We start from the raw sequence: 14,680 nt of genomic DNA on the forward strand, positions 1-14,680 counted from the left end.
AGGGCAATGGCTGCTTACCATAGAGAACAGGGCAATGGCTGCTTACCATAGAGAACAGGGTAATGTTTTCTCCTTGCTTTCTGGACTGGGGGGCTGACCTTGTCGCCTGTGGATGTGAATTGGCTTCTCCTTTCTGCCATCCTACTTCTCTGGGATGAGTGATTTTTACAAGTAAATGTATCCCATGAACTCTATAACTCTGTTCATTTATAATGGCATAAGCCATGTAACACTGTTAACTAACAAAAGAATCTACTAGCAAAGTCAAGAAACAGGGCCAATTATTTGGCTAAAAGTGATTTATAATTTATAATTGTCTATCTACTTCACTGACACATGTAATTATTCATTTATTTAGCAACATCGCTTTTTGTTTTCCAGAGCATGTAATGAAATTAAGATGACTACATACAATAAAAAAAATCCTCTAAAGGCCTTGCTGTCACCTAGATCTACCAGTGTGACTACTTGCTGGTCCCTCAATGAGTTACTGAATTGGCCAAACCTCAGCAGTTCAGCTTACATTAATTCTGAAGGTAGTCTAATGTTATTATGCAACTAGTGAATAAAAATAAGGACATGACCACATCATGGGATGGTTGAGGAGAAGTTTTCTATTGTAGATGTAAGAGAGAAAGTATAGCCAGGGATTTAGAAAGAGATCAAAGCAGAGAGAGAATGTACAGGGCATAGTTAGCAGAATAAACCACGAGAGGAGAGAAGTGGGGGGGAAAGCAGGAAAGAGAGAGAGAGACAAAAGAGGGACCAGCAGCCAAGAGCTGAGGACCAAGAAAGTGCATGGCCAAAATGGCAGGACTGTATAAGGAAGGTGAAATTAGGGGAAAGGAAGCAAAATAGGGTAGGATGTGGGGTGAGTTGGCCTGAAAGGAGCCTCAGGAACTGAATGAAGCTATAGGTTTAAGCAGACACTTTCTTATGCTAATATACACCACAGTTATCCACTTGTACTGACAACTGCCAATTCAGAAAACACAGAAGATAGTTGAAAAAAATGACTCAAGATTAAGGTGGCTGTATTCCCCATCTACTAGCAATTCCATTAGACAATTGTAATCACCTGAGCGATCTAACACATGTTCTCAGGATCCTCTTGTGCTTAGTCAGTGTTTCAGGGGTCAGATCCAGACCTCCCTCCTTGCACCCTCACCTCCTCATCAGACAGCACCACTGTGTGGGAACCTTCACCTCCTCATGAGACAGCATGGCTCTGAGGCAGTGCTCTTGGTAGAGTAACTCATGTGTTCCATGCACTTTTCCTTGTCTTCTCTACCCTGGTGAGAGGGAAGCTTGGCCCGCCTTATGTATTGTGGATCACTCTAATAATAAGATTTTGGAGGTCCTTTCAAAACATTATGTCGCCGAAAGAAGCTGCAAAGCAACAGAACGTTCTATTGATACTGAAACTCTCAAACTTTATTTAACTTTAAGATTCTGGGCGTGGTGGCACACGCCTTTAATACGAGCACTCAGGAGGCAGAGGCAGGCGGATTTCTGAGTTTGAGGTCAGCCTGATCTACAAAGTGAGTTCCAGGACAGCAAGGGCTATCTTGCTGTCAGGAAACCCTGTCTTGAAAAACAAAAACAAAACCAAAAACCAACAATTCTTTCAGTTCCTAACCTGGACCTGCTGTCATCTACAGCTTAAAAGGAAGGCAGGACTTTTCTCTTCCTTACCTGATCTATTCCCAGATATCCCCCCTACCACTCCTCCTCTGTGAGGAAAGGCTGAGGTGACAAAGGAGTAAGATAAATGCTGCTTACCTGGAAAGTGACACACTTCCTAGCCTTAGAAACAGTTAAGTTCCTTTTCTCCTATGCCCACCTACTTGCCATTCTGGGAGATTTCTTGTTGAGTCCCTTACTCCTGAAGTTCAAATGACCCAGGTTGGTGAAACTCTACCAGCTTGTCACTGGAACATCATCTTGCCCCTTCTGTGGTAGAATACTTATCTGTGTCTAATGAAATGTCTCATTGCTGCAGCTTGTCCTGTTGGAGAGAACCCAATCTCATGTTAGCCCTCCCTTTCTGCACAGTCCCTACAGCTGATGGGAAAGCCTTTTACACCTTCTGTCCCACCAACTAGGGAGGCCGGGTTTCTCTCTTCTCACCGCCAAAGAAGTAGCCAATCTTCTATGCCTGTAGATTCTTGTGGCTGGGGTCAGCATCAGGTTACACTGCAAAGAATGAGTCCTTTATCAGGTGGCACAGGTCAGCTCTAACTAAATCCTGACCCTCCTTCTACTTACTTTGTGTAAGGAGGAATGCCCCTAATCCACTCACCCGTACACTTACAAAGGAAGAAGACAACACAGGAATACATGCATGCACGCATGCACACACATACACAGAGGGAATGGGGAATTTAATTTAACCGACACATAGAAAGGATGATTTTTCTTCCTAAACAAAGTTGATTTGCAAAGATCCAGTCCTGTCTCTTTTGTACCGTCCATCATATGTCACTTTTCGTCTAACATTATTTTTAGTCCTAGTCCACACAGAAAGATGTCTTCTTGGCATCTTCTCTAAGCATACCACTGCTTTATCAAATGTCCCTGAGTCTGTCTTAGATTCCACCCCAGATTTAGTAGATCACTTGCCAGTGAGTGGTCCAAGTTCAACCTGCGTTGGAAGAAGAGAACAAACCTAATGCTGAAATGGTCATTAAAGGTGTGGCTTTGTGTGGCACCACCTTCCCTTCCCTTTTCTTCTTGTTAATTTTGTTTTCTCTTTTCCTTTTCCTTTTCTCTTTTCTTTCTTTTTTCCTTTCTTCTCTTTCTCTTCTTACTTTCTTCTTTCTTTCCTTCCTTCCTCCCTTCCTCCCTTCCTTCCTTCCTTCCTTCCTTCCTTTCTTTCTTCCTTCCTTCCTTTCTTTCTTTCATTCTTTCTTTCTTCCTGTGTTCATAGTGTTAGTAATAAGACTTGACCAACTAACAACTCTTGAAGAAGGTCTAAACTGGCTGACTTTAGAATCAATTTAAACTCAAGACCTTTATTTCCCAAACTAGTAGAGAAAAAATTTATCTTACATTTTTAAAAATTTTATACTCTTATAGACTTTAAAGGGACATCTAGAACATGCAGTTACAAATATTGATCAGAAGTAGTTACTAATTCTTGTTTTATGGACTTGAGTATTTACAAAGGAAGGAAGGAAAGAACAAAAGGAAAAAGAAAAGAAAAGGAAAGAAAAGAATGAGAGCAAGTCACAAATGATATGGTAACACTTTTTTGCTAAGCCAGGGCATAATATCCCGGGCCATGCCGCAGCTCCCACATGAAGCCGTGTACATTAATGGGTCCCAGCTTGTCCTGCTGTTGTGGAGTCAACATGGCCTGGCTGCCTTCTGTGAGATGGCAAGGAACAGATCAAAGCCTCTGGAGAGTGACCCCCTCCTCCCCATTTTCCTCAAATTATGTGGTTTTCTGGAAATCTATATCCCCCTCCTTCTAAAATGTTTCTGGGTTACTCTGAGAAGTGGTGCTTATCGGCTGTGCTTGGGCCTGTCTTACTCCTAACTTGTTTTGCTGTTTCCACCACCGTCTGAAGCAGGCCTGGGATGGTGCTGGGGACCTATCTCTACACTGCCTCCCATGGATGGCCAGCTGTCAGTCAGCCCGTCTCCTAGGAACAGTGCTGAGAAAGTGACCATCCGAGCCAGGAATGCCCAAATTAATATAAACATTACTATTTGGTTAATTTCTTAGGTAAATTGTGGCTGGTTCATGTGACATAATATAAATCATTTTAGTTAACTATAAATACATGGTTCAGTATAGTACTGGACACATGCATAATTCGCACATCTCAATTACCTTTATCTGAATATTAATTACTAGTATTCAGGTAAACAATTACTAATTGTATTAGTAATTATAAAATTGATCATAAGAATTTCAATGAATTTATATTGGGTTTTTTGTTTATTTTGTTTTCTTGTTTTTTTGTTTTTTTTTTTCGAGACAGGGCTTCTCTGTGTAGCCCTGGATGTCCTGGAACTCACTTTGTAGACCAGGCGGGCCTCGAACTCAGAAATCTGCCTGCCTCTGCCTCCCAAGTTCTGGGATTAAAGGCATGTGCACCGCCCGGCATATTGTATATTTTTATATCTATATTTTATTGTAGTCAGTATGTATGTCACAATGCTCATTATTTTAAACATTAATAGTCCACAATTCAATGGCATTAAATACATTTAAGGTTCACATACTAAGCCAGATATGCTTTGAGTTAATATTAATTGTTAATATCAATAGTAGCAATAATTATTAACATTACTACTATTGAACAAGTATTTTATTGTGGCCAGTGCATATTCTTTACTTATGCAGGACATCATACTCATGTTTGGCACTCATACATGTAAGCAGTTCAGTGACATGAAATATGTCACAGTTTTGGGGAGCTATTGTTGCCATCAACTCTAAAACCCCTTCGTTGTTTTCACTAAAAAGCACAACTAAACAACAACTTCCATTAATTCTTTCTCTAACAATAATTAATAATAATAACTAGTATCAGTATTAGTATATAATAGATACATGTATGGGCTTGAGCACTATTAAGGCTTTGTTCCAACTATGGTTCTTAGAAAATTCTGATAGTTGTCTTTGTAGGGGTACATGTTTCCATGGAGCCGATTAGCAAAAGCTTAAAGGGATTGGGAGCCTTTGGCTCAGATAAGCACTTTTCAAACGTGTGGTGTTTGTTAAATTTTTTTACTTAATTTTTAAACAAATGCGATATAAGTGGAGAAACTGAGGGACACATGACCGTGACCCGAGGTTGAAGGGAGAAAGGCTAGGAAATAGGCACCTTGTTGTCCAAAAAAATCAAAACAAAAACAAAAACAAAAACAAAAAAAAGACAAAATGGGATGCTTGCTCAGGGAGAAGACCCCAAGGATCCCGAATTACAGGCGCAGAGGCAGATGACAAGTCATTATCAAGTCCAGTGTGACATCCACCCTCCCGGAGCCTCCCAGGAAGGATCCTCCTATCTGTGTGGCTGTGCAAAAGGAGAATTCATTTTAATTGGTTGAGTAGCTCCAGGGAGCCAACAAAAGCAAATAAGTCCCAAGTCCCACCATAAATCGTCTTTAGCCGAACGATGTCTGGTTCCCTTTTGGAATGTTCTTCGCTTAGTTGCAGTTTGCCAAGGGTCATATATGACAGACATGAAGTGCCGCTGGCAGTGATTGAAACGGATTCCTACTGTTTGTGGCCAATGGTGGGACTGGAAAGGCCAAATCTGTTGACCAGAAAACAGCAGGAACTGGTAAACTTTCCCCAAGACTTACTAAACTTTGAATCACCTCTGGTCTCCCAACCATTCTGTCAGACCTGTGTGCAGAAAACTGATATTATAATTGCTAAGCTCAGCAAGAGTCTAATGGGCAACCTGAAGCTTTTTGGGCCTTTGGTGCAATTAGGATGGAGGGCAAGGCCGGCAGACAGGACACGGCGGACTCCGCCCACTCCTGCCAAGCCAACTCAGCTAAGGTTTCATTCCAGCCTCTTGCAGACAGGTAACTGAGCAGCAATTGGGCTCCTGCCCCTGCCTCCAGTAAGGAAAATAATTCCTGCCCAAACTGGCTGGGAGCTATTAAAGGTTTAAATGTCACCTCAAAAGAACCCTTTGCTAACCTTTAAGTGGTGGCGTCTGGAGGGCTGTTCCAAGCAGGAATTGTCCCTCCCAGGGAGTCTAGGAAGCCGAGAATGTATTTCTATGTGTTGTTTTTCGACCCCTCCCTTCCTTTTTCTTTTTCTTTTTTCCTTTCAGGGAATTATCACTGTACCTTCAAAGGCAGCGTTCATAGGGCAACCGGCACCTGCAGGATGGAGCTTCCCAAAGAATGCTCTCTTGGCTGAGTATATAATTTCATTTAATCCTAAATAGCCCTGTCTACCTATTGTCAACAAATTCTCTTTAATCTCGACCATCACTTACAAGAATATTTACTATCAAAAGGAGACAAATCACTATTTAAATGTGGATTTACTCAAGTCTGAAACTATGACAGTGACATAAGGTAAAATGATAATATGTAAATAAAAACTGGAGACAGGTTTATCCCCGGGGAATGCTGGGCAGAGCAGGGGATTAAAGTCATATGTGATCTGCTTTGAGTGGCCTCATTTAGACCCAGCGTTCAGTTATGACCAGCAATACCATTCATTCTGTTTACTTCAATTCATTTGGCCCTAGCTCTCAATGACCCACTGTAACCAAGAGTACAACCCCCGTAAGTAGACTTTGATATTTACAGCACTTTGGAGCAAAATAGATGCAAGCTGCACATTATTTATGAGTGCTCACTCTTAGCGTGCAAAGCGTCTGTGTGAGGTGTGAGTTCGGGTAGGATAAGAGGATATATGTTAGCTTAGATGGCTCGGTTATCAGAATCTAACTACAAAAGAAGAAGAGTTAAATAATATACCACCCCCAAGACAACAGCTTTCAATTATTGTCTGCAATCCTGAAGTCCTCCCAATGAGTTGAAAGGAAATCCACACCAGATGGCACTTTTCTGCATTTGCCAAATGTATCAACCTTCTCTGGCTCTTAGTGCTGGGCAGCTGGGCCGAGGAAAGGATGCTTCTCACCTTCCTCTGGTCACTGGTCATTGAAGGCAATTAAACTTTCTAGAGGGAATGTTCTTAACTCATTGAAATAAAACTAGAGTAGTTACAATTGGACTTCTTTTCCAAAAATGTAGAAATCAAGCAAATTATGCCCCCATGTTCTTGGGAAACAGCAATCTAATGACCAGACCAGGAAATTACAGAATATGCAATCTATCAATTATGTACCCAGTAGTGATATCTTCACATAAAACTATCTCTACAATGAAATGCAAGGTATAGAAATCAAGCTGGAATTGGTCTAGGAAACTCCTTCCTGCTGGCTGACTGTTTTGGTGCTAGAAGGTTCTACAGAGGTTACAGTGAGGCAGTCAAACTCAACAGTGAACTATCATACTAACTTACCAGACAAGATATGCTCATTGGTGTAATGATGGCATCTTGGTTATTGGGAACAATCAACTGCTTCCTAATTGGATTCGGAGATTGCATTACAAGATAGAACCCACGTATAATACAGTCAATCTGGTCCAAAATCCATGACTAAAGAGGCCTTAGATCTTAGGGAAGGGACAGACCTAAGAAAGTGGCTTAGTTTAATTGACATCACCAATCCACCCCCTAAACATCTGTCTTGATGTTCACAGAAGCTACTTTAAACATATAAATCTCCTCTTGCAGGGAACTGAGGTAAAGAGGAACATCCATGGCTTCATAGAATGCTGGAAAGAAAGTACAGTGGAGAGCTAAGCCCCATAGGAAACATTATCCTGCTGCCTTAAAGAGCCCAGAGTACATTGCGGAATAAGGCAAAAAGAATATAAGGCTGGACAGTAGGGAGAATGACTGAAGTATCATTTTCTAAGCAGCACATGGTCATGGAAATTATGAACTCACAGCAGCTGCGTATGACCAAAACTGTGTCCACAAAAGTTGAGCCCTCTTAACAGTCAGCTATGGAAGGGGTAGAGGTTCATGTTCCCTGACACATACTGTTGACCTATTGGCAACCGGTGGTAGATTCTGGGAGAAAAGAAAGTATCTAGTTGCCTACCCACCCGTGAGACCGCCAGACTCTGATGGTGTTTTGGTTGGGACTTTTGTTGCTGGGATAAAACAACACAACCAAAAGTAACTTCCATGTGTATGGCTTTGGGCCGGTGTGTTTGTGTGCCATGTGCATGCCTGGTGTTCTTGGAGACCAGAAGAGGGGTGATCCTAGGGACGGAGTTACAGATGGTTGTGATCTGCCATTGGGGTGCTGGGGATTGAATGTGGGTCTTCTGCCCTAGGAAACATAGCAACAAAGAAGAGTCAGGTGTCTGATTAAGGTATCTAAATCTCTCTTTGAATGTATTCTCTCATCAATATAGTTTGATTATATTTAGGAATAAAATATTTTGTTGTGTGGTTTGCTTTCTTGTCAGCTAAGGACAACTTTATGTTTGTATCACTTTGGGGACACTTGGTAATAAAAACCAACTACTTGGTAATAAAAAACAACTACTTTTGCAAAGTTCCTCTTTGGAGAGATAAAGAAAGTTGAGAGGAAGGAGAAGGTCTCATAATTAAATATCATGACTATAAGCGGCTGATTGATTAATTTTCACCCTATGAAATTCATATCAACATGTTACTTAAAGGGGTGATATCTCAAATCATTGTGATATGACCCTGTCTTCAGGGAGTTCAAATGACTTGCTTTAAAGTGGGCAAAATAAAACACTAACTGAACTAAAAGAAAACTCCACTGACATGGAAGCCCAAGCTCTGTGGGTCACTAACATTTGAAATGAACTAAATATAGATATCCAGAGGTGGGTAGCTCATGTAGCTGGAGCTTTCAGATGGTTACAGCAAGATAATTTATCAATGTTGAGTCAAGCTTTGAGTGTCTTGAAGCAATGCATTTGGGGCTCCACTCTCTTATGGAAGTCTCTAGAAGGCTTATACATCTCAATTTATTGCTGGGTAGTGAGACCTTTTTTAATGAATTAATTGTAACTCCAGGTTTTTTTTCCTGATAATTTAGTTCTATTGTAAACTTGACAACAGGTTCATGAAACAACCAAGACAAGAGTCAGGTCCATCTTACATTTGGTTTCCTGGCAGGTTAAGCAGCCTTGCACGCCAAACTGGTCGATGATGGGAAAAAAAATGGTTTTGCATTGAAGAGTATTTTAAAAAGTTTGGAAGACTACATCATTTGTGATAGTGACCAAACAGGAACTGAGAGTCATTATTCTGGATTGGATATCAGATCACTTCAGGATGGAACATTTTGCATAAGTGTTCTAAGTTCCAGGATCAGGGAATAGAATGGTATCGCAGACACTATTTGGGTAAAACGAGCATGATAATGTTCAAGGCTCATCCCTGAGAAAGCAGCTAAGAAGATTTGCTCTCTTAGTTATCAGAAAATCCAAAATAAGTGATGGTCTTAAGTTAACAAGCTAATATTTCATCCATGGATAGCAGAGTGTTAAAGGCTAAATATTCCAGTGAATGGAAGAGGCACATATGCCGCTTTTTGCCCGACACAACTTTGCTGTCATGGCCTATTAGAACAAGTTTACATGAGCATGTCGAATTTGATGAATATGTATGTGACCCTTTTCAGAGTCATCACTCATTGGGCTATGGCCCCCATGGCAGGAAAAACAGCACCTCTCATTAAACACAGCATGAGTTACAGGCATGTTATGTTAATATTTCTTCAGAACTTTAGGGGGTTTTCATCTTGTTCTAATAAATCGTATGAGGAGAATAATTTAAAAGTATAATTGATTTAACAACACCCCATTTCCTGTATTTTCCCCTTCACTATTTTAGGTAGTCTGTGGGTTCTTGAAAGTGTTTTTCTCAGGAAGTTGTAGGACATGCTTATGAAGTGAGCTGTATATCATTCACTTGGGGCCCCTGAGGTGGGCCCCCTCCTCAGTGGGAAGTTTAGAAAGTCTAAACAGAAGATCTGCATGCATGGAATATTATAAGCCATGAAAGTCAAGGCTCCCCTTAAACCTCTGGAACACAAATCATTTACTAACTCACAGTTCTTCGCAGTTGGTGGAGTGCCTTGTAGATATTCAACTAATGATCACAGCTATGATAATTATTGCTATTGCTACTGAAGTCATAAAATTAATGTGATTTTTGTGCCAAGGGCCTTTCAGTAGATTCATTTTAAATATCATAGAAGGTGTAGAAACAATAATTCCAAATATTATGTAAAAATGCTGAAAAAGCCTAAGAGAGTTCTTTACTCTTTCACAAGGTCCCCTGAGGCCCCGATCTTACTCCTGTTAAGACTTAAAATATTTGTTTTTATCCATCCTCAGACAGCTTCATTTGACCTTCCTTGGTGTCTGATCAAGCATGTATTTATTTGGAACATCTAAAAGGTCTAACTCAGTGTCTGCCATACAAATTATAGTAGAACCTCAAAATTGAACCCAATGTTAATGACACTTTTAACCCAAAACACTGAGAAGTGTTTTCTCTGATTCTACTAATGTACTGGTGCCTCATCGATTTGGCCATCATTGGGAGATAGGACATTTAGAAGAGAGGTTTTGGCTGAGGAAGGCAATGCCACTTGTGAAGAGGATGTGTTCCTGTCAGGTTTTTCTGCAGAGCCACCACAGTGCATAGCATGGCAGTAGGACGTTTGTGTTCTAATCCTGAGCCTTCTGGATGTGGGGTCATGAAACACATTCATTTTAGCTTTTACTTTTCTCACTTGCAATTTAGTCCAAGCTTCTGAAGGTCTGCATCTGTCTCCTCAAACAATGTCACTTTGCTTTCAATAAATTGGTCTGGCTCCCTGCTGCTGTCCTTGCTACTGTTTCTGAGGGCTGGCAAAGACCATTGTTTCCTTGAACTTCATCATGAGTCTATTCTGCACGTAAGCAGACCTGGCATGATGGTGAAGTTCTTAGTTACAGACTTGAGAGCTACGAACATTTGTTTCCCTCTTTCAAAATCTGTAACTGTAAAACTGGGATTGGGAGCTGGGATGCCCAGTGTGGTCCCAGAAATAAACACCCTTCTCTACACAGGGTTGAGGATTCCTTTTTTAATTTCTCATCGTGGTCAGAGTTCTTCAGATTGAGTTCCCCAGAATTGAAAACCCCCATTCAAGAGAGCAAAGTGCATTTGCTCAAGCAATAATAACTATCTTCCTCCTCTTCGAGTAGTTTCATTGTTTGTGTTCTAATTGGTTAACTTTGCTTCTTGTTTTTGATTATTTCAATCAACTCTATTATAAGTACTGCTATTCTAGGTACTTCAATCCAAGGAGCTGAGATGCAAAGAAGATAAGAATTTTCCACAGGTACGCTGTGCTAGAACAGAACTGGATTTGAACTCTGGCACTGTAGCTCAAGAATTGAGACTTTCAATCATTGTGCCATAGTATGTATTAAACTTGTTATCTCCCGAGTGATAACAGCTCTAGGAGTATATGAAGCAATAGTCTATAATAGAAAACTATAAACTAACACAAAAACAGACCACAAACCATACCCAGATTCCATCCCAGAAACTGTCTTCCAATTTCAGCAGGTTGGTGGATGCCAGTCTTTAGTGGCACTGGGAATTTGGGTGAAGTTATCTGTAAACGAGGCCAGTCTCACTGGGGCCAAATTTTCAAGCTCAAGGTAGGACCAAAAAGCTGTCATTGGGAGTGCTTAAGTGGAACATTCTCTCCCAGGATCTACGCCATCACTCTTCCCTCACTTGAGAGGCCCCCAGCTGGCTGAGTTGCAGCCTCAATAGCCAAGGCAATCTCCAGCCCTTGCTGTAAATCTAGCACTGGAGCTGCCAACAGACGGTGTTGGAAAAAGTCTGCTCTCTTTCCTGCCAACCAAATGGCCCCATAGCATAAGCTTCCAAGTTTTCTCAGTCTCATAAAATTTGGCAGAATGAGACAGTAAGGCCATGAAATTTGCATTTATCTTGTGCACCTGACACTTCCCATCATGATGATCAAGTGCTTCTCTCATGCCGTAGCACTCTTGGCCAAGGGAGGACAGGAAAGCAGGGTAGAGGTTGGTTGGGGGGCAGGCTAATCAAAGCCAGGAAGAAGAGTAAATCTGTAGCCATGAAGGATGGAAAACAAGGTATGGGAGGAATGGAAGGCTAGGGGCTGAGGAAACACTGACACTTAAGATAAAAGAGCTTGTCAAAGCCCCTTGGCCACTGGAGCTATCAGTCTGATCCCTCTCAGAGGCTCTGTGTTGACCTCTAGAGAGTCACATACAGTATGTTCCCAGCTGCTTGAAGAAAGCCTATTTTCTTTCTTATAGCCTGTCATTGTATATACATTCAGGGTGAGGGTAAAAAAAAATTGACTACAGAGTCTACAAGTTGTTGCAATTAAACAATTCTTGCATGTTATGTTAAGATTTCAACTGATGGAGAAATGAGAATGAAATTTTTTCCAGTAATTTACCATATCTGTTTCTTGTTTCATCTTGCTTCATGTTCTTATATGAAGTAAAAATCAAAACCAAAAAGGGAGCAAGAGGTCCTTTAACCCTAGCATCGTAAAGGGCTTGGCTCTAGAGCAGAGCACCAGGCCTCTCCTTTAGGTTAGCTGCTGGTAAAAGCACTGAGTATTTGTTTTAAGTCTCTGTTTCTACTCTGATAAAATAGTTTTATGTGAAGTCTTTACAGATTTATATTGAGATTCAACAAGATAATAAATGCTGCATGGGAAATAAGTGCTATACTGATATGAGATAGTAACCGAATCCCTTGACTTTGGAGAAATGAAGGCAATTATAACTGACCTACAGCTATGCCATGAAAATAAGAATTTAATACATCTATATTTACTAATTTTCATATGATTTTCTAAGACATGATCTAACCGGCTTTTGTTTGAAATTATACTGATTCATGAGCACTTCAAGACCTAGTAACCACAGTCTCTTCTCAGCCTGGGCTAATAGCTATAATTTCTCTTTGGGAAAGCCTGGGATAGCAGCATGATCTCTTCCCAATTTTCCCAGAATGACATATTCCTAATTGTTATTTCTCAGCTGTGGAATAAAATATATATTCATTATCATATTAATTTATGCTCTATATTTTATTTGCTAAATTACTTTGTATCCTAATGTATGTTGTTCTAATTTAACATTACTATATAAATTTAATAAACATATATGAAAATACATGTAAGAAATATCTATATACATATATGCTTACATACATGTAAAACCTATATTTCTCTGAGTTTATGTTTCTTTGTTTGGTGCAAATAGGCTTATTCTGTGTCACCTCAACATTCTGACTGTAGAATGAGGACGGCTGTGGGAAATGTGGAGGCCTGAAACCTGAGGATTGTCCTTAGTCATATATTTCAATACCAATTATGCTTTATTGGCACACCATTTCATGGTATAAACTAGATACTTCCTGACTCTTGAGGAAATGGCTGGCTTATGTTATTCATCTCTGCAGTCTTCATGGCAGATTTTTTTTATCTATTCTCCTATGAGTGATGTCAACTTCACTTTATATACTTGAAAATAAATGCAGACTTTCATAAACAACCAGGAAACAAAAGGCAAATAGATCCTTAACACTTAAGTCACCAAATGATGTACTTTCCACTTTTGCCAAATGTCACAAACTATCTGGAGCTTTGTTTCTTTATTTGAATTGACTGAACTTGCTGATAGCTGATCATTTTTAACCTTATATAGATATTCCTGGAAGAAATGGCGGCTTTGAAGTTAGCCTTGGTCTGACATGAATTAGCAACCACTGAGTATATGGTAGAAAAGAAAACAACTGACTGGCAGATGCAGTGAATGAATGGCTGAACATTCATATTTACTATCTTAATTATAGCTTTCTTAACTAAAGTTGTGATAGTGTTCCTTAATTATGCTAATAAGACCTGAGAGCAGAACATGGACATCATCTAATTCTTCAGAATTTTCACATGTTGCCCTGACACCTTTTCCTGTTTATCCTGTAAAGCATATGATGCTACTATTTGTTCATGCCTGGGATTGTCAGACATGCAGGAAACTTCAGGCCCATACTGAAGAAATTTAGACCAGATCTCCTCAGGAATAGTAATGTCCTAAAAGCCTGCCTCACATGTGGTCTCTGAGAAGGGATCAAGGCATTTGGTGCCATCATGGTATCGGTTGTAGCTTCAATGTGCAATGTGCCCCACAGGTTCCTGTGTTTGAACCCCATAGGTCCCTAGTTGGTGGTGCTGTGTGAAGGGATGGTAGAGCCTTTCTAACAGAGGACATGGCTGAAAGAGGTGGATTGGGCAGAATTAAACAGGGGAAAGCCTTGAAGGTCTGATTCTGGGCTGTTCTCTGCTTCACCACGATATAAGTAGTGTTACCAGCTTATACCACAACCACAGACTAAGCTGCGGTCTTTCCAGCACTCATACCTTACCTACCATAATGTACTGATAGTTCCTTTATCTGGAAAGAAAATGTCTAATTTAGATGAGTAATAAATAAGAGGGGATACCAGGGGATAAATAGAACAATAATACATGAGCTATCCATGTATCAACAAGCATTTTAACTTTTACAAAAAGACTCAATAGAAGACTTGAACAAAGAAGACAATGTGGGCTACTCATGGACAGGAGAACTCAACATCATAAAGATAGTATATTTTCTCTGCTAACTTCTAAACTTAGTGTTTCCTCAATAAAACTAAAGCCAGTTTTTAAAACTTGATGATATTGTCTTACAGGTCATCTGAGAAAGAATGAACAAGAAGGAAATTAAAACTCTTAAGAAAGGCCCGAGAACAAAATAGCCTCCCTATGCTGCCAGACACAAATTAACACCAAGACTTGACCACAAATATTGTTGTGCTTAAGTGTAGGCTAGAGCTATGTAAGAACACATGGCGTTTAATGTATCATTGAAAAGAGCCCTATATCATGAGAAACAGAAGCTATGTATTATTATTAGAGCAAATGCTGGGCCAAATAGGGCAAAAATTGAACCTGAACCTCCTCTCATAATTCTCTGAAATAATGATTTAAATGACAAGAATAAAACCATAAAGGTTACCATAAAG

The sequence above is a fragment of the Mus pahari genome, chromosome 13 (genome assembly GCF_900095145.1).
Source record: "Mus pahari chromosome 13, PAHARI_EIJ_v1.1, whole genome shotgun sequence".
Classification (NCBI taxonomy): Eukaryota; Metazoa; Chordata; class Mammalia; order Rodentia; family Muridae; genus Mus; species Mus pahari.